Consider the following 24,051-nt stretch of genomic DNA (forward strand, 5'->3'; position numbering starts at 1 on the left):
AGGAGCCCATAATTTTTGACTCCGATCCCAAAATTGTTTGACGTGCCGTGCCTCATGCCCAGACATTATTGCATAGAAGTGCCAAATACGAAATAAATGCATCCAGTAACTTTAGAGTAGAGAGTGAGGCCTCAGACGGATTGACGGACAGATGGGCTGACAGTACCCCAAAACTAAGCCCCCAAACGAGCTGTTACCTGGGAGGGGTGGGGCTAAAATTAATAAACCAGACTCGGTGGTGTAATGGCTAGAATGTTCATTCTGAGTCTGGGAAGTTGGTGGTTTAAATTCCAGACAAATCATGCTAAAGACTTAAAAAGTGGTGATATATTTTTTTTTTGCATGATGCTGAGCATAAAGAGTACAGAGCATGGACAAACAACCACAGGTTGGTGACAACAACCAATGGCCTCCTCCTGTGTTGAAATTCTTTGTAGGGAAAGTCATATTATTAAACAAAACATTTCTAGCATAGTCACGATATTGCACAAAATACTGCATTCAATGGCAGATCAGTAAGAGTGGTTATTGCAGACGGTGTTTGAACCCAATTCATTTGCAGGTAAACAATCATACCTTCGTTATAATATCCCTGCCCCACCCCCATCATATTCTTGCATCTGCCAAAGACATCAAGATGTCTGAGAGTAGCAAATCATATCGTCAGAGAAAAAAATGTTAAATTTCCCAGGAAATCTCTAAATGAACACCCACCCGAAAGGGGCAGTGTGCAATTTTACCCAACACCTGTCATGGACGACATTATTTCTCAAATGAGAAAGGCCTTTTTTTGAACCGTATCTCATATTTCTCATATTTTTGAAACCGTATTTTTTGAACCTCAAATCCCACTTACAAGTTATTTAAATAAAGTTGATCGAGCAATAAATCTGAACACGTGCAGTTCTGCTCGAAGTCGGGAGGTACATACAAGCATGCAAAGCTACACAATGCTTGTTAAAGAGATACATATGCGGTATGCACATTATCTTTCAGGATAAAATGCAAGAAAGGCACCTCGAGACGATACTGCCAACAGTTGTTGGAAACGAGTCAATTAATGTCTCGCTGAAAAATATTTTCTCCAATAGGTTGGGAGGAGGAAGGAGAGAGAAGATGTGCTGGTGATCTATTTAAATTTGCAGACACATTAACAAGATCCCAGAGTTTGCAATCCATCAAGTGGAATTTACAGGGAAAATTTTGTTACTGAGGATTGACAAATACATTTATTTCTGGTGGCAAAGGTCACTCAATCAGATCGGCTGTTTGAACATTCCTCAACTGGAAACTCATTAAGACCTCATTATCTGTTTTTGGTTCTGCATTTGCTAAATTGCCCTGCACATCCACTATAACATCTGCCTACTCTTTCGCGCCTCATTAATGAATCATGTACCGTGTCCTTCATGGCCTCTGCAGTTGAAATCTCACGACAGATCCGGAGAAGGAAACCTCAAATACTACTTACAGCGTTTAGTTCCTGTACAGTGTGGAATTAAACTGCCACGATGTAGATTTCATATGATGCAATTCCTGAATAATGAGGGTGGATAAGTACTGTGAAGTCCTCCAAATGCATGTGACCATAGAACACTGTTCCCTTTTGGTGGGATTCGTTACAATGGCATTTGGAGACCTATTCCTGGATTGGTGATTAATTTTGGTTGTCACAACACCAGTCTGAGCTCTCCTTCCTTGTGAGTGGTGAACCACTCATTATGCTCATGATATTTGAGCCTGTAACGCATGCTTACTTTTGCTGGCCTTTCATCCTTCTGATTTTTTTTGTTCTTCGTTTTTACTTGGTTTCCAACTTCTTTTTAACAGTTGTTTTGGTTCACGAGCGCCAGCCAGAGTGACCACTATATTCGTTATGTCTGTGTGTCTGTCTGTCTGTGTGTCTGTCTGTGTATCCAACTCCGTGGTCAAAAAGTCCAGAGCATAACTCCGTGGACTTTGATCCGATCTTGATGAAACTTGGTTATGTGTTCGACATCAACGTCTAGTTGTGTTTTCCTGGATGAGGGCGTGCTACGCCCATTGTGGGCGGAGCCACGCCCAAAAATAGCCATTTTTAGGGGGTAGTCAGATTAAAAATCTATCTTCTCCAAGGGAATTGACTGAAAGGAATGGGTTATTCAGCATTTGAATAGCAAAATGAATTATATAAAACTTGTCGTCGTCCAATTTTTCATTTTCGTCCCAAGATCAAGGTCACAAGGTCAAAAACTCAGAAAATTGCGAATTTTGACATAAAAATCATACGACCGCCCAAAATTTGAGAGCGAGGATGACAATATTTTTTATGCATAATCTTGAGGTCATTCCCCACCAAAAGTCTTGAAACCATTTTGCTCTATCTCGAACACATTGCCCGTGGCACCCCCTTCAAGTTTGTTTTTACGCTGATTTCATCAAAGTATGGATAATCCGAGGGGTGCGAAATGCCATATAGCCTATATGACATTATATTGTTCCTGGAATGTTCCAGAGGAAGTTTTGCACCAAAGGTCATAGTCCTTGACCTTTGACCTTTAAAGGCCACAACGGTCAAATTTTCAAAGTTGTGGGAATCGAACCGGGTTTTCGACCTTCTTCGATGAACTAACTCCAATAAGCTATAGCACGTATCCTGTTTCCTTATTTTAATGTCCACAGCATTGTTTTGTGACCTTTAAAGGTTATGCAAAGGTCAAATTTTGATAGTTGTTGAACAAAACCGGGTTTTCGACATTTTGCAGCTAATAACCTGTCACCCATACCACATCATGTTGATCATTTTTATAACTTGGTCAAAAATGATCACATTGTCTCATCCTTGACTTCTGAAACTATCTACATCGTCAAATACCGCTCGTGAACCATTGTCGTCTTCAGACTTGTTTTTAGTTGTACTTTTCTTTCTTTCTATCTTTGTGAAGGTTTGTGCTTACAGCTTCCTTGCATTCATGCCTTCATGCGGCCCTTTAGTTTTATGTCCCCCTCCTGGTCTGCAAATGTTATATTGACTACTTTGTCCTGCAACTCACCTCTAAGCTGTTCAACCCTGGATAGAATCTTAGCACAACTATAAACTGACATCCTGGTGTTTTACAGGTAAGGTGAGGCATAGATGTGTGCCGTCCCTCCGGTGGATGTTAAATGAGGAATTCCGTCTGCCACCGTTTAGTTGGTGGACATTAAAGATCCCACGGTATACTTCACGAAGACTTGGCGAGCTATCACGGCACCCTGGCCATATTCCAAATTCCTATCCTGACTACCACTGGGAAGGCAAAGGCAAACCACCCAGCATAACCTGTGCCAAGAAAGTGATTTGGCAGCACCAATACTCTATGAAGAGTATGATACATATCAGATCTCAAATTCCAATAACTAGTATTGGGTATAATCAGTGAATGACTTTAATTAAGCCCAAACTGAGGTCCAAAGAAACCTGAGTTAGCATGGTATTTTATTGTGCAGTAAAAAAAACCAATAAACTAGAAGGGCACTCTTTGACATCACGACGTTGCCAGATATGCATGCCTCCGCACACATTATTACATCATTATATATACTTGTACCAAGTATGATTTGAATCCCTGAACTCAGATTCAAAATATTAAATAATTCTGTCTGCCAGACCATGCATCCGATCAGGTTGAAATTTCAAACGTATATTTCACATGACTACTACATCATAAATATGATGTTTCATAACGATCGATGAAGCTGTTTAAGATAAATGACTTTTTAAAGATATTGATTCAGTCCAATATGGCTGCCAGACCATATGACCTATTAATTATTTGTGAACACTGGTATCCCCAAGTGTTGGGGAACATGGCTGAAGTTTCCCCTTGATATGTCAAGTCGTTCTGGAGAAGGTTTTTAAAAGTTTATTCTTTAAAAAAAAAAATCATAGCTTCCAAACCATGACTATGACGTCATAGGTGGAGAAGTTTTTGTTTCTCACGGATAGGCAATCATACCTGTAAAGTTTCACCTCGATCTATTCAGCTGTTTCGGTGATGAAGGTTTTTTTTAAAGGTTTTTATGTTAAAAACAATATGGCTGCCAAACCACATGACAGATGACGTCATCATCCCCCCCCCCCACCGCTATACAATTTAGCCCTGGATGACCCTCAAAATTTTTTATATTGAGTGGATAAAGCGTTTGACATATGCAATTATGACGTTATAACGAAACCATCTCTGACATCAAAAATCACACTTGCTTCCCATTGGGAGTACTTCACATGTGCCAAGTTTCAATTTTTTCCAGGGAGCAGTTTCGGAGATACAGAGGCTCAAAAATTTTCTTTTTTCGAACATGACTGCAACACCACATGACCTATGACGTCATAATTATCATTAAAATATGCAACATGAGTAGTCGCACCGATGTTGAAACTTTTCCGTCAATCAGATAAGCGGTTGCAAAGAAAACAGAGAAAATTAACATGGACGGACGTACGTACGTACAGTATGTACGGATTGACAGACGGGCAACCCGAAAACATAATGCCCCCGGCGACTTCGTCAGCGGAGACGTTAAAAAAAGGTTTAAGAAAAAGAACAGACAGCATCCTTGGAAGAACTTTAAACAGTTTATGTTTAATAACTTCCACCGGGCTGTTTAAAGGTGATAATAAAATATGAGAGCATCTTGTGTGGGGTAATTGTAAAGGTTTTGTGCTTTTCATTAAATCTATTAATCTTATAAGCCTTCAGTAGTATCGTGTATGCATGGAGCACACGAGTACTTTTTAATAGGCAACTGAAAGCTCTGGTAAGCAAAATAAAATTTCCTCCTCTTGTTGACCACCTGTACTAGTGAGCTGTACAGTAAATGGTGGATACACATTTACATAGAGATTTTGTGTCACCCTCGCACCCCCCCCCCCCCAAGACCACCAGCAAAGATAAAAACACCCTAAAATATTAATTGGGGTTATGCTGATCCTCTGTAGCAAACCTGAATGTAATTGTCTAGGAACTGGAGCAGAAGTAGCGTGACAACCAAACACACACACAAACACTGGTCCGTGAATTATAGCAAGGACACTGAGAGGCAATGAGAATGCAAACCAAATTAAAATGAACATTTATTTCATAGCATGTGAATGAAAAAGGATCAATGTATACAATCACGTGAGATTTGGCAGGGACAGTCCTACAGAATCTGCGCAGAGTCGGGAAAATCGGGATGTGCACGTGATGTCTCAAAAACGTCAAACAATGCAGGGGTCTGTGCAGTCAATGCCAATATTGGGTGTGACCACCTTGGGGAGCAATGCACGCTTGAAGTCTACAAGTGCAAGGATAAATACAGGAGGTGGATGAGAGCTTGTGGTATTGCTGTGCAATGGAACTGTAAGGCTGCAGTAAGCTCTGCAACATTATGTGGAGGGTTCATTTGATGATTGCTTGCTAAACAATAACACCGCCACCTCTACTCTAAAACAGTCTCTCTCAATAATGCAGCCCTGAACAAAATGGTGTCCTTGCCGACAGTACACATGAAGATGTTCATCTGGAAAACTGATGTTGAATCTTGATTCATTGGAAAAGATGACGTTTGCCCACGATCTCCCACCTACTTTACCACCAGCTGCTGCCTATCGTTGCCGTGCAAGTCAGTGTTGATGTGTCAAGATTTGTCACTGATGAGTCGTCCCCTTGTTCCAATGGAGATTCTGGCCATTTCTCATGCTGCCCTGAAGTGGTTGCAGAGGTGACTGACAACGACGTTTTGGTTTTGTCTTTCTGATCTCACATGCTGTGCACCAGGATGAGGACTGCCACTGACCCTTCCTGTGGCTCTGTCTCAGTTATGTAGCATAAAACTGGTGAATGGTGGACATGAAAGTGTCGAGCGACACTTTCTGAACTGATTTCACGAAACTGATGGCTTGGTTCCTCTGATCATTCATTGGACATGGCATTTTAATTGACAGCCTCACAACTGAGGCAACTGGTGCTTTTATAGGACATAGATACACCTGTTTCATGTGCAGCATGTTTTTTAAACCACTGCTCATCACTTCCACGATTTGCCAAATGGTTGCATTTAGACTCAAACATCCATACAGAAACTGGACTCGAACACAATCAAACACCCACAACATAAGTCCATCATGCATGTTGTATTGGCCCCCTTTGGACTTCATCCTAAAAGAAGGTTTATGGATTTGGTCTTGATTTTCGTGTCCATGCATGCGTGTGTGCGTGCGTGTGTGCATCCGCAACTATACCTTGGACATGTATGGACCAATTTTATTTGTCCTTGGCACAAAGAGAACACATGATGATACACATATGCACGTCATTATTTTTTCAACATCAGATTCAAGATGGCCGACTGGCGGCCATTTTCGTTGTAAAAAAACAACAACCCAGTGTCGAGCACATCCTCAAGCATTTCTCATGCCTAAATTTACCGATCTTGTTCAAACTTGAAAAACATATAAAGAACTATTGCTCACATAAGCACATAATTTTGTTTTGAGATCAGTTCCAAGATGGCCGACTGGTGGCCATGTCGTTACTTAACTGTGTCCCCAACCATTTCTCAGACGTGCCTGGTCCAATTTTGTTCAAATTTAGCACAAGCACAGTACATGACGGCATACATGATCTGATCAAAGACAGCTGACTGGTAGACTGGTGTGTGTGTGTGTGTGTGTGTGTGTGTGTGTGTGTGTGTGTGTGTGTGTCAGTGTATTTGTCTCCTCCATAATTCCAAAAACATGAAACCTAGCAACCTAACACTTTCTACACACACTAATTGAACTCCAAGGAACTGTACGAGTGAAAATTGGGTGTTTGGGTTAATTGAAACACCCCTTTTGAAGATAATTAACGGCCATATTTCATTATATCATTTATCAGGCACCATCCTCGGCTACCTCACTTTCTGTTGACTTAAGACATATTGTGGGTTCCCTCACTGGGGTCTGAAGCCGCCATGTTTTTTGGCATGCGTGCCATCAACCACACCTTGACTTGAACAGGCCGTAATCTTCTCTTCATGAAAAAGTTTTTCTTTCACTTTCCTCACTCATATTATCGAATGCCTGTTCCTCTTTGCTATAAATCGCTGAATACATCGCTTTTGTAAGTGCTATAGTTTTCAAATTAGGAGCTTGGAGCGATTTCATGCATTATGTGATACAATTTTCCATGATATACTCCCATGGACTAATGAAAGTATATCATCGAAATATGATTTTGGGTTTGAGGATTGAAATTCGCCATCTAGACGAAATATGTGTCAAAATCTGGAGCGAAATCTGATAATTAAAAATAAATAATGAGTCTTATGACTAAGCTTATATACCAACTTACTTTAAGCAAGCAAGGCTATGGTCCCTCCTTCTCCATATATTCACAAGAAAATGTGAAATTACCAAAGCATTAAACTTATCTTTTTCTACTGTTTGAAGAATTACTGTATATTGAGTGAACAAGATATTTAGGAATGTGCCAATATTAACCAGCTTCATTGAGCTATATGATTTAATGCATTCACTGATTGACATCGCCCCCTGTCCCCCAGAGGGACTGCTTATCCATAACATTTGCCAGATCTGTGTCTATATTTTCAGAGGTTTTGTGAGGTGCTCTACAAGGCATCAAAGCAAATCTTGTGAAAAACAGACGTTTTAAAATAAAGTTATAGCATTTGCGCAGACCGCAAACCGATGTACCACATGACCCATGTAAAGATGAGCAGGCAACATGGCGGATTATCTGCAATGTTTATTTCATGGACGATTAAACTTTGCGATGTCTCCAGGGTTGTTCTATGTTAAACAACAACTCTTTTGTGGACAAAGTCATGATTTGAACTAAATTATTTAATTTATTTAACTGCTGTGGGAGTGGTGAAGACTGGCTTTAAAGTTAAAGGGATCCTACATGGTATGCAGCCACAGCCTGGCCACCTGTTCCGTATCAACCCATACCTGCCAACCTTTTTGGAATGAAAATCGGTAGATTTTTGCATGACTCGACGCAATTTTCCCCTGGAAATTTTTTGAAAAAAAAACAAAAAAAAAACATTTTCATTACCCGGTGTGCTTTTGACAGCGTTCGCGTTTTTCACGTGTTTGTTCGTTTTAATGCGAGTGGCAATATCTCCGTAGCCGCTGTGAGACACAGATATATCAGTCCTGCACAACTCACAGAACGCGTGCTCCGTACCTTTCCGCGACGCCTTGATCCACGAATGTTCTTTTGTCCACTCGTCCTTGAAAACATTGTCGTACCGCAAAGGTGGCTTTTTCTTTTCAGGCGCATCCATTGTGATTGTTGTGAAAGCATCCGCACGAAAAATGGCTTTGTTGTTGTCCACTCGACCGTGCGACGCTAGCGACACCAGGCAGTTACGCGCATCTGCTATCACTAAACTAAGGGTGGATAATCAGATTTAACGATAGCAGACGCGTGTAACAGTGTAGACGCGCGCATAGACGATGGAAAAAACGTAAACTGCAAGGTACTGTACAGTATCGTATTCTGTAACTCGGATAAAAAAAATTTTCCCTGAATTTTAAAAACCGCTATATTAAGCATGTAAAATCGGTAGCCGGTAGATAGCCTCGAAAATCGGGAGTCTACCGGCTAAATCGGTAGGGTTGGCAGGTATGTCAACCATTTAATGGGAGTGTTTGCATGAGTGCTTAAGACACTTGTCGAGTGTCCTACAGTCGATAGAGGTACAGTTTGTGTCCCAATCAGGATGTATCATCGGCAGTTACTACAAGGTAGAGGTACATCATTTACAAAGGTTATATGGTTTCTCTTTGTGAGTTTCAAAGCAAAATATATTTGATAACACCAAATTCCCGAGCCATTTGCCATATTAACATGTTTTATGAACATGATCGAGCAATTAGATGAACATGGCAAGGCCAGATGAACATGATCGAGCAATTAGGCTGAGAAAGGTGACACAGTCGGCCATAGCATGTCATTGCCTGCAATTGGCCACAAATTTGTCTTTGATTGTACCCATGTCCTGGACATGACATCCAACAAACAACACAGGTTGATACTGGAAGCTTGGCATGTGAAGAGCCGAGAAGGTGGTAAAACTGGTGAGATGGTGGACATACCCACACAATACACCTCTGATACAAATGGTGAAAACTGGATGGTGCAAACAGCTGGATAAGGTGAGCAAGAAACAACAACACTCGATCCTAAACACCACATCTGCATGTGGAGAGCACTAACGGGAACCCCAACAATCACACAACCCACACCTCATCACGTCCAACCCAGACACGAAACCAGCAGTGTTCATGCCTCGGTAACACAAAAACAACAACAAGCACACACACACATATACAATTCAAGATCACGTGTAAGTAAAAACAAAAAAGAGCAGAGCACCCCATCGATCATGGAATTTTACATTTATTTGCTTGAGGTTTTCAAAATCTAAAAGCACTCCTCCATTTGACTGCGATCACCAGCACATGACCAGAAATGAGCGGTCATATTGAAATAAAATCTGGAAAAGTGCCAATGATAGGGTTCAATTGGCCTGAAGAAGCCTGTTGTGAAGTGGGTGAAATGTTGCCTGAGACCAGGTCTGCTCTTGCGTATTGCTCAAATCAGTGGAGTAGATCCAGTTTACTTTTGGTTTGAATCACCTTTTTTCTTTAAAAAAAAAAATATATATATATATATATATATATATTTATATATATATATATATATATATATATATATATATATATATATATATATATATATATATATATATATGTACACACACACACACACACACACACACACACACACACACACACACACACACACACACACACACACACACACACACACACACACACACACACACACACACACACACACACTTTACACACTGGAGAGGTACCCATGTTATACACAAGAGGGAGCCCAAAAGCAAATCGATAATGCAGAAATGGCGAATGCCAAACCATGAACCAATAAATTCCACATTCCTGAGGCGCCTTCAGTCGAATGTCAGGCATAGACAGCCGGTTCGTGAAGGACATGGGCAAAAAAATTACTGCAGCTGACCCCAACAGAAGTAAGGTGGGTAATATTTCCATGATGTCAATGGCGAATCAGCAAATGCCGAATTTGCGAATGTCAGGTCAGGTCAGGTATGGGAGCATGCGCTGGAGCAGTGCCTCGCTGCATCCACTTTCCACCGGTACTCCAGTGGCCTCCGTCTGGCCATCCCCAGACAGATGCCTGGCCCATCCTCATCTCCTTGAGATGCTGGTCAACCTGCTGCAACAATGACGCACGTGGTCTGCTCATTGGCCTGCTCCATTCACGAGGATGCCTCGCTGAGAGAAACCTCACAAATGTCATGCATGAAAAATCTCAAATAATTTTCTCGTTCTACTTTAAACTCAATCTCTCTATACTTTAATTCTAAATGCATCATTCCAATCACCAATTAATACCATACCCTTACGAGAAGGGCAAAAGGTAGAGCGCACCCCTTCGCCAAGCTGTTTAGTTCATGTTTTGTATCTCACGGATTCGGACCTGAACAAAAATTTAATCGGCTTGTTCTTGTCAACAATCCAACTCATCCACTAAGTTTCGGCTGAATCCGTGCATAACGTTTTCAGATATCATGCTATATAAACCGTTTTATACCTATCACTCAATGGTGAAGAATCACTTCAAAAAAAATCGGATCTGGATCTTCAACAAAGTCTCATCATTTTGTCTTCATCTCATACCCAAGCTCTCCAGCAAATATCATCCGAATCCTTCCACAACTTTTGAGATAACCTCTTCTCAAACAGACAAACAAACAGGCATGGGGAAAATCATAACCTCCATCCACCTTCGGTGGCGGAGGTAAATATAACAAAACATAGTGAGGTAAACAAATATATATGCCATTTGATGTTACATCTGGATAGGGAGCAGCTTAGTACAGATCTAAACTCAAAATTATAATTGTATTGAGGTATTTATGAAACCTCCCACCCACCTTACGACACCTGGCGGGACCACAAAAGGTTCAACAGAAGGTTTGGCGGGGCTTGCCCCAAAATTGAGGGAGGAGTTCGGGGACTGACAGACGGACAGACAATCACTCCTACATTTTAATAGATACTATTGGGGCACTTGTGGGAAACCCATGGACAGAGATATGCATGACATTTGTACATCTTGAGTTAGAATGAGGGGAATGAGGAGTTGCATTTGAGGATGAGGAGTTGCAATGAAGAAAAATGCATTTGTTTAAAAATGCAAATTTTCGTCCAATTTTCTTCCCGTTTTTTGCAACCTAGTTTTAAACCATCTTCGCGACCATGAAAAATGAAATCGGAAGGTGAATTCGCATTAGGATAAAGCCATAAGGGAGTCTGAATTGACTTTATATAATAGGCCTTAATTTCATTAAAAATGCATTTTTATCTAAAAACGTTAATTTCCATCCCATTTGTTGCAACTGAAACTAAAACCATCTTAGCAACTGCAAAAAAATATAATCAGATATCGAATTGGAGTCAAGATAAAGCCTTAAGAGTGTAAGAAAGTGTGAGCCTTACAAAAGAGGCTCTGCAGAGCAAGCAAAATGGCAGCGATTTGATTTTGAAGACCCTCCCTGAATGGGGGAAGTCCGCCCTTAATTTGGACGCTCCTCCCCAAATGGACGGATAGACAGACCGGCAGAGATTATGTATGATGAGTGGGGCACACGTGGGAAAGCCATGGGCAAAGACATGTATGACATTTTGACATCTTGTGTTCGATGCTGCATATGGTCTTCCAAAATGGGTACAGGCAAATCATCAGATCCTGAAATTATGTTTAATGTGCACAATTTATATACTTCGCATAACATGTGAATACATCATATGCGAATACATGTCCATGCACAGGTGAAATACAATTTGTTTATAAATTCCAGATATCTGATATGACTGTGTTTGGAGCAAAGCCGAATTGCAACTTTGAATGTTGTCTCAGAAGTTGTGGTATTTTCCATCATTACCTTGATAAAGTTTTGGTAGTTGAGCAGGTACAGCAAATAGTGGAGCTAATTGGACTCTCCTCTTGGAGCAACAAAGCGTAAATCCATCCCCTTTCCCTGATGATTCATTTGTGAAATGTTTCACAGAACAGTTACACACATGGTGAGGTGATATGACTGCAATTATGCTCTTGCACAATATTTCAGATACTTCGCCCAATTCATTACAGCTGCTGTGTATATGTTTGCTGAGAATGCATTACCCTCCAAAATCTTTGTTGCTCAGCATTCTGTGCAAGTATGTGATGAAGGTGATCAGCCATCTCATTCTCCTACCTCATTCTTTTTCTTGCTGCATCCTGTGCAAGTCTATGTCAAAGATGATCAGCCATGGCCTCCTCCCACCTCATTCTTTTTCTTGCTGCATCCTGTGCAAGTGTGTATTGAAGTTGATCAGCTGACTCCTTCTCCTGCCTCATTGTTTTTCTTGCTGCATCCTTTGCACATCTGCGTTCAAGTTGATTAGCCGGCTCATTCTCCTGCTTCATTCTTTTTCTTTCTGCATCCTGTGTTGAAGTTGATCAGTCATCGCATTCTCCCGCCTCCGTCTTTTTCTTGCTGCATCCTGTGCAAGTCTGTGTTGAAGTTGATCAGCTGTCTTATTCTCCTGTCTCATTCTTTTTCTTGCTGCATCATGTGCAAGTTAGTATTGAAGTTGATCATTCATGTTATTACGCACCTCATTCTTTTTCTTGCTGCATCCTGTGCAAGTCTGTGTTGAAGTTGATCAGCTGTCTCATTCCTTTTCTTACTGCATTCTGTGTACGTCTTTGTTGAAGTTGAAATCCAGTGCAGTACAAGTCATCGCTTCACTGACTGGAATATTAAGGGAGGGGGAGTAAGAAGGAAGGAAGGGAAAGAGGAGGGAGAGGGGAGGGAGGGAGACCGAGGAGGGGTGGAGGAGCGATGAAGGGTGGGGGAGTGCAAAAGGAGGGGGGACTTAGGAGGAGTGGGGGGAGGGAAAGTAGCATGAGGGGAGGGCAAGGGAAAGCAGCATGAAAGGAGGGCAGGGAAGGGCCAAGGAAGACAGCATGAGGGAAGGGCAAGGTATGGCAGTGTGAGGGGAGGGTCTGTCTGGACATAACCACCATCCGGTCATAACTACTGTCCAGACAGGTATGGTGATTACCATCATCCAGGCATAACCCCCATCCAGATACGTCTGGAGATAACCACCGCCCAGATACCTGCAGAGATAACTACCATCTGGGCATAACCACTGTCCAGATAAGTCAAGGGAAGGCAGCATGAGCGGATTGCAAGGTAAGGAGGTGTAACTGGAAGGTCTGTCCAGACATAACCACAATCCGAACGACAGGTCCATACTCAGGGGTTGGGAGTGGGGGGGGGAGAGGGGTGGAGAAGTGAGGCGGTAGTGAGACCGAGGAGGGGTGGGGGATTCTGAAGGGGATGAGAGCAAGGAAGGGTGGTGAGAGAGGAGGGGTGGGGGAAGGAAATGCATTGCGAAGGTAGGGGAAAGAAGTGTGAAGGGAGAGAAAGGGAAGGCATGTGACGGGAGGGCAGTGTGATGAGAGGTTCCATCTGGAAATAACCATCATCCAGGCACGTATGGAGATAACCACCATCTGGACATAAGCACCATCTGGAAACATACAGAGATACCACCGCTCCGATACGTGTGGTGACAGAGAGAGACAGAGAGGGGGAGAGAGATGGGAAGGGGGGAGGGAAGTGAGAAAAGGGAGGGGAGGAGAGGGGAGAGGGGGAATTCTGGCAGATGTGATGTCCAGTTGAAGGGCACACACATTGATGAATCACCTTGCCAGTGAAACACCAGGATGACAGTTTATAGCTGGCCTGAGATTCAAACCCAGGCAAGAAAGCTTTGAGCAAGTGTGCTTTCCTCTCAGCTGTCCTGCCATGATGTTAGCAAAACATTTAATTTTTTAATTTTTTTTGTATTTAGCTATGTCGAAGTGACCACAAACAACATTGGGTCATCGCAGGCAAGTGGCCTCTGAACATTGTTCAAATCAATCGATATACAATATTCCGTGACAGTGAGAATATTGCAGAGCACTCATCAAGTGCTTTAAGCACTCCATTGAAATGGTTGACAAGGAATGACTTGATTGCCATGTCATTAGCAATGATCGAACTGTCATATTAAACACACACCTCCCAGAGATGTCCAGAATGTCAAATATGTCTGAATTCGACAAATAAACAGTTTTTAGCAGTCAGAACTGCTGCTAAGTTAAATTCTGGAGCTTAACTTTGGAATTTGGCTTCGTTTAAGAGATTCTAGAGGTTATGGCATGTGCAGAAATAAAATAAAGCCACAATTGCTGGTTTCTGGGTGTTTATACGCATTGCAGTGTTCCAGCGATTTGTTGGCATGATGATCAGGCATTTGATGATACGAGTGAGGAAAGTGAAAAAATAAAACTTTATTGTTAAGATATCGTTTCAGCCTGTTCCAAGTCAAGGAATGGTTGAGCAGGCTGAATGAAATGGCGAATTAAGACCCCAGCGAGGTAACCGAAGATGCGCCTAAAGACCTCATCCATTGAGAATGAGGTGGCCGAGGATGCATCTGACAATGAAATATTTAAACAAGACTGTTAATTATCGTCAAAAGAAGTGTTTTAATTAATCCAAGCATCCAATTTTCACTCATGCACTTTCTTGCAAAGTTTCAGGCCACTAGGTTTTTATGGTTTTGGAGTTATGGAGGAGAAGCACACACACTACCTGACTGACTGACACACTAACACACATTGGTGTATGTATATATGTACTGCTCTGAAATGGAAGAACACAGTATATCCATTCTTGTCGAATTTCAGCTTTTACATGAAATCACATTCACAGTATCTCCTCTATCTCTGCAAATAGGCTAAGTCCAAGCTCTCAGAGAAGCGTAGTTCAAAGCAGCAGTGGCGCATAAGCACTGACACTAAATTTTGATGTTCTCAAAATCACTAAATTGGATATACTGTGTTCTTCCATTTTCGGGTAGTATAATGAATTACAAGGACGTTAACAGACAGTAGAAAAATCAAAATAGTGGAAAAATATGAATTCCTTTGTTAGGAATATTAAGGGAGGGGGAGTAAGAAGGAGTGGAGGGAGAAAGGAGGGAGAGAGGAGGGAGGGAGAAAGGAGCGAGGGAGACTGAGGAGGGGTGGAGGAGCGATGAAGGGTGGGAGATTGTGAAGGAAGGGGGACTTAGGAGGAGTGGGGCAAGGGAAGGCGGCATGAAAGGAGGGCAGGGGAGGGCCAGGGAAGACAGCATGAGTATACCATTGGGCCAAGTAAAGCCTGCACTGTTATTGCCAAGTGGTTTGTCCATGCTCTATCCTTTATAAATGCTGAGCACCATGCATAGAAGTATTAGATACCATTTTAAAATCTTTGGTACAACTCAGCCAGGGTTTGAACCACTAATCTCTCAGACTCACAGCAGATACTCGAATCATTACACCACCAAGTCTGGTTCAATATGTTAGATTTTAACCTCATATTCTAGCCTCATCATTTTCTTTCTGAGATCGGAATGCGAAACAGGCGAACCCAAAACACAGTGAGAACTTGCTCTTGGGCGGGGGTGTGAGGACTTAAAAATAAATGGACAACATTAAAACCAAGGTCTGGTCTGGATTCAAACCCAGGCTAGACAGCTTAGAGTAGAGTGTGCATTGCTGTCAGCCTTCCTGCCAGCCTGCATGTTAATTATTATTATAATTATGCCATTATCATTGGATGGAATTGACCGATTAATTTGTGGTTAGAATAATTTTGACGAAAAATATAACTTGGATGACATCGATGCTGGAATCGACGTTGGAGGAAGACGTATCAACAACCTAAGGTATGCTGAAGATGCTATTCTGTTTGCAGAAAGTAACCAGGACTGCTGCAGACAGTGAAGAAGGAAAGTGAAACAGCCACATGGTCATTATTTAAACCTAACAATTAATAAAAGGTCTAATGTTGACTTAACGGTTAAGGTGGCTGGTTTAAAATCCTACGGTCTTGAGTTCAAGCCCCTGTTGGGCTGTTGAATTAATACCAGGTAGGGTTGACTCAGCCTGTTATCCTTATGAGGTTGGCAAAATGAGTACCAGTATACTGGGGTAATAACTATTGGGGGTAACCTGCCGAGGACTGTACTCCTTGTCAAGGAAACTGCCTTGGCAGCCTTTGGCATTATGGTGTGAAAGAAATTGTATTATATTATGAATAAATATTGAAATCTTGTCAACTTCGAAGATTGACATGTTCAGAAGATGTGTGTTCCGTTACCAATCAGCTTGTAGAGCGCTCACCAAATGGCTTGCTTGATTTTAAGCACTCAGGCAAGCACTCCAACAAAACGGTTGATAAGAAACGGCTGGCTTGGCAAGCTGATTGGTAATGGAACACTCCACCAATGGATGGGGGTACAGGCTGCAACCAGGTTGTCTGCCATACCTTTGGAAAGCAATGCAGGATAGGGATGTTTGGAGACATCTTATCATGAATGTCACCAGAAATTAACCACGACTTAATGGAACTGGTTATAATAGTACCGATAGGTGTGTGGACCAGCGACTGTTAGCCGATACTCCTCCCATCCGTTAAGGACATCAAATTTTCTCCAAATTTCCCTTTGGAGATTAAAAATGCTATCGAACCTGAGGAATGTGGTTATGCATCAAATAAAGGTCACAATTGGGCTGAAACGGTGTCGGTGGCAATATCACACTTGAAACCATGGCCGGGAGAGGCCCCAAGATATGTTATAAACCAATCCATATAAAATGGACACATATAATCTGATCATGGCTAGAAAATTTTGAAATGGCAATGGGATTCATCATTCATGTGTGAAGACTCTTTTAAGCAGATTTGTTAGCTAAAGATCATTGCCACTTAACCAGAGGCCGAGCAAGTCAAGATGGCTCTGATCCGTGTGGCTGAGGTACGCGCGATAAGCACGTCAAGTTTCCTCGAAACGTATTCCAGTTTAGTAGCGACTGTTTAAAAATGTAACTGCACGTTGAACATAATTGACTGAATTGTTTGTGGTTATCATAACTTTTACGTCCGGAAGGTGTGCTCCATGAAACGCCATGTTAACTATTCGACATCTCAACATGGAGTTCATCCAAGGCACAACCCCCCTTGAGATTGGGGGCAAGTTAACCTCCGTCGTTTGACCCTTCGTCCCCCTGTGAAGCTTGGTTGAGATTCGATAAGTAAACGACCGAATGAAACGCGGTTAAACCAATTGTAATACACATGGACGTCGATTGCTTTTGAAAAGTGGGGGGGAGGGGGGGACATTGCATGTCCAGACCACGAAGCCCACTTCGTGCTGGCATGGACACAGCAAGTCTACCCTTGCGAATTCTTGATTTTATACGCTCGTTGACATGCTGTCTTCTGATCACACAAATCCCTTAAATTAATCTGACCATCTATCGACCATCTTTTTATCAAATGTAAGCAGACGGAGCAAAATTAAACATTGATCATACACATTTCAAAGTTTCAAGTGTCATCAAAGGAATATATATATATATATATATATATATATATATATATATATATATATATATATATATATATATAATTGTTTATCAAGCCTCCTTTTCATGACCCTTGAACTGATTCACAAAACATAAAACTAGACTGACATACATGAAATTGATATTACACGAGTACGGTCAACTTACCTTAAAACTTGCCAAAAATATGAACCCTCTTGTGTGCCGATCCAGTTAAAAACTTTGTAGCAATGTCTTGGGGGGTCAGTGCAGTTAGACGATCTCGGTGAACATGACAGATCATGAGATGGTTGAGGCGTTGTTGGGTCATTGTGGAACGTAACCAAGTCTTCATACGTCTGAGTGTGCTGAATGACCGTTCAGCTTTGCATGAACTTGCTGGGGAAACCAATAGTAGCCTAAGGAAACGTTCTACCTGTGGGAACATTCGACGGACTTCCGGCACCATGTCTACAAATATCTTACGGTAATCCTCAACAGATGAACCACTGAACTGTTTCCGAAAGAAGCCAAGTTCTTGCTCTCGGGAATCCGACAGTTTGGGATATTTGCGGACTATTTGTGGTTTGAATGACCCAGACAGGAGCATTTCACCCAAGTCCCTATACGCCATGAGGTCGGTTGATGTGAAGTACTCGTTCAAGTTCTCGGATGCGCTGTCGATGACTTTGAAAAATTCAACTCTGTATACCTCCTCTGCAGAATTGGCAGTGTATTCCTGCGTGCCTCCATCAAGTCTCTTCGGAAGCTTGCGCTTACGAGGGAGGGTCACTGGATCTAGTTGGCACTGCTGGAGCTTCTATTGTGCTGCTTCGAAAACCTCCTTAACAGTCTGGTCGGTACGAAGAGATTGGAGATTCTGTGCAGTTAACTTTGCAGCAATAAGCATACCAGAGACGGTAACTTGTGAACCCTGAAGTGCCTTATTGAGGTATTCAAGGGATTGGAGAACGGGCAATGATGCAAACAGACCGAGAACACACTTTCCTGATGAAAGACAGCTTCGAATACCGGTGGCTCGCGATGCCGTGTTTGTACCAAAGTCATCACGTGCTTGTTGAAGGGCATCCAGCACCGCTTCGTAGTTATCCAATATCGATTTCACAGCAGGAGAACGAGTTAGCCAACGCGTCGGGCAAATTGGCCTCAGGCGTGTAGGGCAAGGAGTGTCAGCATCATCAGCGTGGATATTCAAGTACAGATGCTTGAATTTTCCAGAGTTGTTGTAGATGTTGCTGAGTACCTGGACATAATCAAGGGCGTCTCTTATGAACGGTGCAGTTTGTAGGGCTTTGGATGTACAATCCTCTTTATTTTATATTCAATGCTGCATTTGAAATCTCTAATTTAATCATTCTAAATCACACAGTTTAATGAGACACCTTATTCTGTCGGTTTCTCCTTCGTATTTGTCCTCGTGCAAACGGAAAATTATTCGGATGATGACGGAAGAGAAATTCCTTCCGGAAAGTTATTTTTCCTTGTAAAAATTGCAGGCCGCGGCTTAGCTACTAAGCCTAAGCCTTTTTTAATCGGATTTTCGAGGTAATCTCATTACTACCCTATAGATACTGTATAATCCGAGAACAGAAATCAAAAATAATTTTCCGTTCGTTTGTCCAAACAGCTTCGGTGAATTTTGCATATTTTTCAACAGCTACCTTTTAAAATCTATAATTTAATCCTCATAAGTCTGACGACCGAATGATTCCTATCGTTTTGTAGGTCTATACCTCACCTAAGTCCAAGCACTGATGAAAAAATTATTTACATTAACCGCCGCTTAAGCGAGTGAATCAGCACATTTTATTTTATGTTTCCCAAGTATTAAAAGCTAATTTAGTCGCCAAAATACCCACTTTCCTTCGATTTTCACCCGGTTTTCAACGTTGGAATTTAGGCCACTGTTATCGACTGCGAAATATGAAAATATATTTACAAAATATCTTTCCGTTCGTTCGTGCGAGCCGGTAGAGTGAAACCCCGTCATCCTGCACAAGCTCCACTATCTCAATCAGCATACCAGGCCGCGAAATATTTTATTGGCTTATAACTCGACGGTGCGAAGTCGCAAAAATGAAACACACACATCATCGTGAAGGTAATAACATCAGGAATTCGGCGATATAAGTTAGAAAGGTGAAATAAACTATTTTGGTCGCCAAAGGGGCCCCGAGCCGTTGCGGCCTAACACTAGCCGAGGCGTGGCGCTCCGGGCCATGAAGCCGCGATTTCTATAAACACTCATAAAATGACGATGCAAAGTCCGAAAACGTCCCAACATACCTCAAAATGTCCAGGTCACGTTCTCTGTTAGTGGGTGAATAATCCAACGCTTGGCGAATTCTGCTTCGCAATGATAGGAAGAGCCGACATTGAAGGATCAAAAAGCGACGTCACTATGGACGCTTGGCCGGTGGGAGACCATGGCTTGGGAAGCACGGATTCTCAATGTTGAATTGTTAACCCATCATCTTTAATAGAACTATAATAGACCAATAAAACTTTAATAGAGATTTAAAAATTTATTCTTGTATTTGAGGAGCATCTCAGCCTGGTTGTACTAGAGCAGCTCGTTTTGTGTTGCGTAACTTACGTTCAATGAAAAAAGTGGGGGGGGGGAAATCGATATGTTGTCCCCCCCTTGATAAAAAGTGGAGGGGACCTGTCCCCCCTGTCCCCCATCAATCGACACCCATAGTAATACAGACAAACAGATGGACACCAAATGGCCTATTTTAGGATGACGATGATGATGATGATGATGATGATGATGATGATGATGATGATGATGATGATGATGATGATGATGTTGCTTTGTCAATATCATAATTCCGTTTTAATCCTGCAAAGTAGAGTGATGTCTCCTTGCCTTTGCATTACATTGGGTAAACAGGGGTGCTTTGGGGGAAGAGGTTGCATTGGGACATTGCCTATTGGAGTGTTTCTTGCTGAAATGATATTTAAGTGCCAATGTGTTTACACTTAATGTCATACCAATAATACTGTTGCGGATTCGCGCCCGCCGGCGTGCGAGCGGCCACGTAACTTGAATCGCGGCACGTCGCCCACCGGACGGACAATCCCGTCGTGACCCTCTCGGACTAACGCCGGGAACTAGTCACGGGTGGGCCTTTCGGCCTCACCACGATCGTGCCAATCGGCCCCCCGCGTGGGATAGGGTTGCTCGCCAAATTCGACCTACCTAAGTACCCACACGGAGGGTAGACCGGGCGATCGCACCTCGCCGCAGGTCGACTTCGGACACGGGCCACTTTAAGCGACCCGTTCCGTACTATCGGGATAACCGAGCGGTGTTATCGTCAACCTCGACGGTTCGATTAATTATTGGGTGTATTTAGCCCACGACCAACCCTTTACGTGAAGTAAGATGGAGATTCAATAAAAGAAAAGATGAAGCGAAACGGGAAAAACAGTTCAACATAAAGCACATTTATTCCGCGGCAAACGGAAAGCACACATATACAATTATGCACCAAAAGCAAATGTAAAAGTAGAAGAAACACAACAATTCTGCACAAAAAGCAAATGCAACAATGCAGATCTACTACCGACTACCGAGCACACGGCAACACTTATACAGTTTTACTTCACAGACGGCGCCGACAACACATATACTCAAAGCAAAAGAAAAAGGGACCACCCTCAACTACAAGGGGGCAGACGGGCCTGGGGCCGAGACCGCGTCGAGCCTACCCGTCTGGTGATGAGCCGCAAAATGGCGGCGGCGCCCCGACTCCGCGGGCCTCGCTGGCACTGCCTGGAATGGGGTGGGAATGGGGCCCCCTTCTCACACTATCTCAGCGTGGGGGGAAACAGGAGGGGGTTGTTGATGCTCGGGGGAATGAGGATATCTCGCTGGCATATCTACACACACACACACACACACACACACACACACACACACACACACACACACACACACACACACACACACACACACACACACACACGCCTGCGTGGAGAACCCATCCGGTCCAAATCTATAATCCTGCCTAAACTTTGTCCGTCCGCGGGATCGGCAAATCCACCGCGTGCGTTTCCGGACCGGGACTTCACTCTCGCAAGCGAGCACGTGGGGGCCTCGTGCGTTGCATAGCACGGACCTCGCGCTCGCTGCTGGGCGAACCCGGCACGGTCCCCGAAACAGCTACAGCCGCGACCCGGCTTTTGTCCCCCTGTCGCCGTCGTCGTCGCCATTCCACCCACGCACAACTGCGTGCTACGACGCTCACACTCCACTCCATTACATTCGCCCCGGGAGACGCGGCTGCATGTTCACACATGCCCACCGACATCTCCCTCACACACAGCGACCTTGCACACGCTGTCTCTCTCACACTCGGCCGCTCACTCACGCATGCCATTACCCTCACACACGTGGCTCCACTCACTCGCGGCCTTTCACTCACTCGTGCCATTTCCCTCACACAAACCGTACTACTCACACACGCGGGGGCACTCATCCACGGTGCCTCACTCATACACCGTGCCTCACTCACACACGCGGGGGCACTCAACCGCGGTGTTTCACTCACACACGGCGCTTGGAAGCACGCCCTTCTGCACACTTACCACCACATCACTCACACACGGGGTCGCTTCCACACACGGGGTCTTTGTCACCCACTCGGTCGCTCTCACACACGCCCTTGCACCCACGCTATGCGTGCGTTGCAGCACGCATTTCACCACACTCGTGAACACACACCTCGACACCACACACACCGGGACAACCACACTGGGGATTCGTGTCCCCACAAGGGTCTCCGGGGCCTCTATACCCCCCAAGCTCTCCGTGCACCTGTCCACAGCACTCCTCCCCTCGACCTCGCAAAGCACGACCGAACCCACCTGGTCGTGACTCGCCTCAAGGGGGCATACTCCCTCCCCTCGTTCCTGGAGGAGGCCATCCAACTGCTCGCACCGGGTCTCTACCCAGTCCGCGAGCTCACCCCCATTATCCTCCACTACATCCGTGTGTGTGTGTGTGCGTCACTTACCCCGTCTTCATCGTGTAGTCTTCCCTCTATCGTTCCTATCTCCCGTGTCTCTGCCAACTCAGTCACCTCTTCCCTTGTTATCTCCCTTGTCTCAACTATTATTTCCGTCTCTTCCCTTGTTATCTCCCTCGTGCACGTCTCCGTCACCCCAATTAGTTTTTCCCTCTCGGTCACCGTCACTGTTGCTTTCTCCATCACCTTCACACTTCTCGCCCAACACGTCTCCCGAATTACTTTGTCACCCGCCTCCACCGCGGGCCTGACAGCCGTTGCACTCCCTCCCACACGTGGAGTCGCCATTTTAAACTCCCTGGGAACGGCCTTCATGCCCGCCTGCAGGCTTCGGCCCATGTTCTGCGTCGCACCCCGCAGCCCTTTCATTTCTTTCTTCATTTTGAGTGCGTTTGTTTCCATATTTTCGTTCATGCCTTTTATTTCGTTCGTGTTTGTATCCATTTTCGTTTTCACTTCGTTCATTTGCTTGTTCATGCCTTTTATTTCGTTCGTGTTTGTTTCCATTTTTGTTTTCATTTCGTGCATATCCCCACTGATTCCTGCCAGCATGGCGCATAGCCAGGCCATGTCGGGCGCACTCAGCTGAGCCGATTCGGCAAGAATCGGGAGGTTTTGGCGGAGAGGGGGAGGGGAGGTGTCATACACCGCGGCCGCCGCCGCACCTATTTCGGGCTCTGGGTTCAGTTGGGGGAGTTCGTGTTCCTGCACAACCAACATTTCCTGCACGGGGATTTCATCCTGGACCATGGGTTCTACACATTCTAAATCCATTTCTAATACCCCCGGCTCCCGCTCGCCTTGAGACGCCATCTTATTTCTCGTAAAGGGTTAATTTGAATCGCTCGTAATTTGGAGGGAATCGGGGGTCGCTCCTCTCACCCCTGGACCGATTCCCGTAAATTTAGCTGGAGACAGGAGAGCCCGTTTTCCCGCTCTCCGACAGCAGTGCCGCGAGGAGGGGGATGGGTTTGTGTCCCACTCCTGACAACAGTGTTGCGGATTCGCGCCCGCCGGCGTGCGAGCGGCCACGTAACTCGAATCGCGGCACGTCGCCCACCGGACGGACAATCCCGTCGTGACCCTCTCGGACTAACGCCGGGAACTAGTCACGGGTGGGCCTTTCGGCCTCACCACGATCGTGCCAATCGGCCCCCCGCGTGGGATAGGGTTGTTCGCCAAATTCGACCTACCTAAGTACCCACACGGAGGGTAGACCGGGCGATCGCACCTCGCCGCAGGTCGACTTCGGACACGGGCCACTTTAAGCGACCCGTTCCGTACTATCGGGATAACCGAGCGGTGTTATCGTCAACCTCGACGGTTCGATTAATTATTTGGCGTATTTCGCCCACGACCAACCCTTTACGTGAAGTAAGATGGAGATTCAATAAAAGAAAAGACGAAGCGAAACGGGAAAAACAGTTCAACATAAAGCACATTTATTC

At 44.0% G+C, this 24,051-nt stretch overlaps 1 long non-coding RNA gene across 1 annotated transcript in view; it reads right to left on the minus strand.

The window, feature by feature from the left end:
* Positions 1-20,113, minus strand: part of LOC147035214 (uncharacterized) — a 67,519-nt gene extending 47,406 nt beyond the window's left edge. The window contains exon 1 of the long non-coding RNA XR_015061745.1: positions 19,854-20,113. This is a non-coding gene — a long non-coding RNA (uncharacterized LOC147035214). The remainder of the gene's footprint in view (positions 1-19,853) is intronic.
* Between the last annotated feature and the right edge of the window lie 3,938 nt (positions 20,114-24,051).

Source organism: Eptatretus burgeri, chromosome 1, assembly GCF_056783735.1.
Source record: "Eptatretus burgeri isolate ZD-2024b chromosome 1, Ebu_testis_v1, whole genome shotgun sequence".
Classification (NCBI taxonomy): Eukaryota; Metazoa; Chordata; class Myxini; order Myxiniformes; family Myxinidae; genus Eptatretus; species Eptatretus burgeri.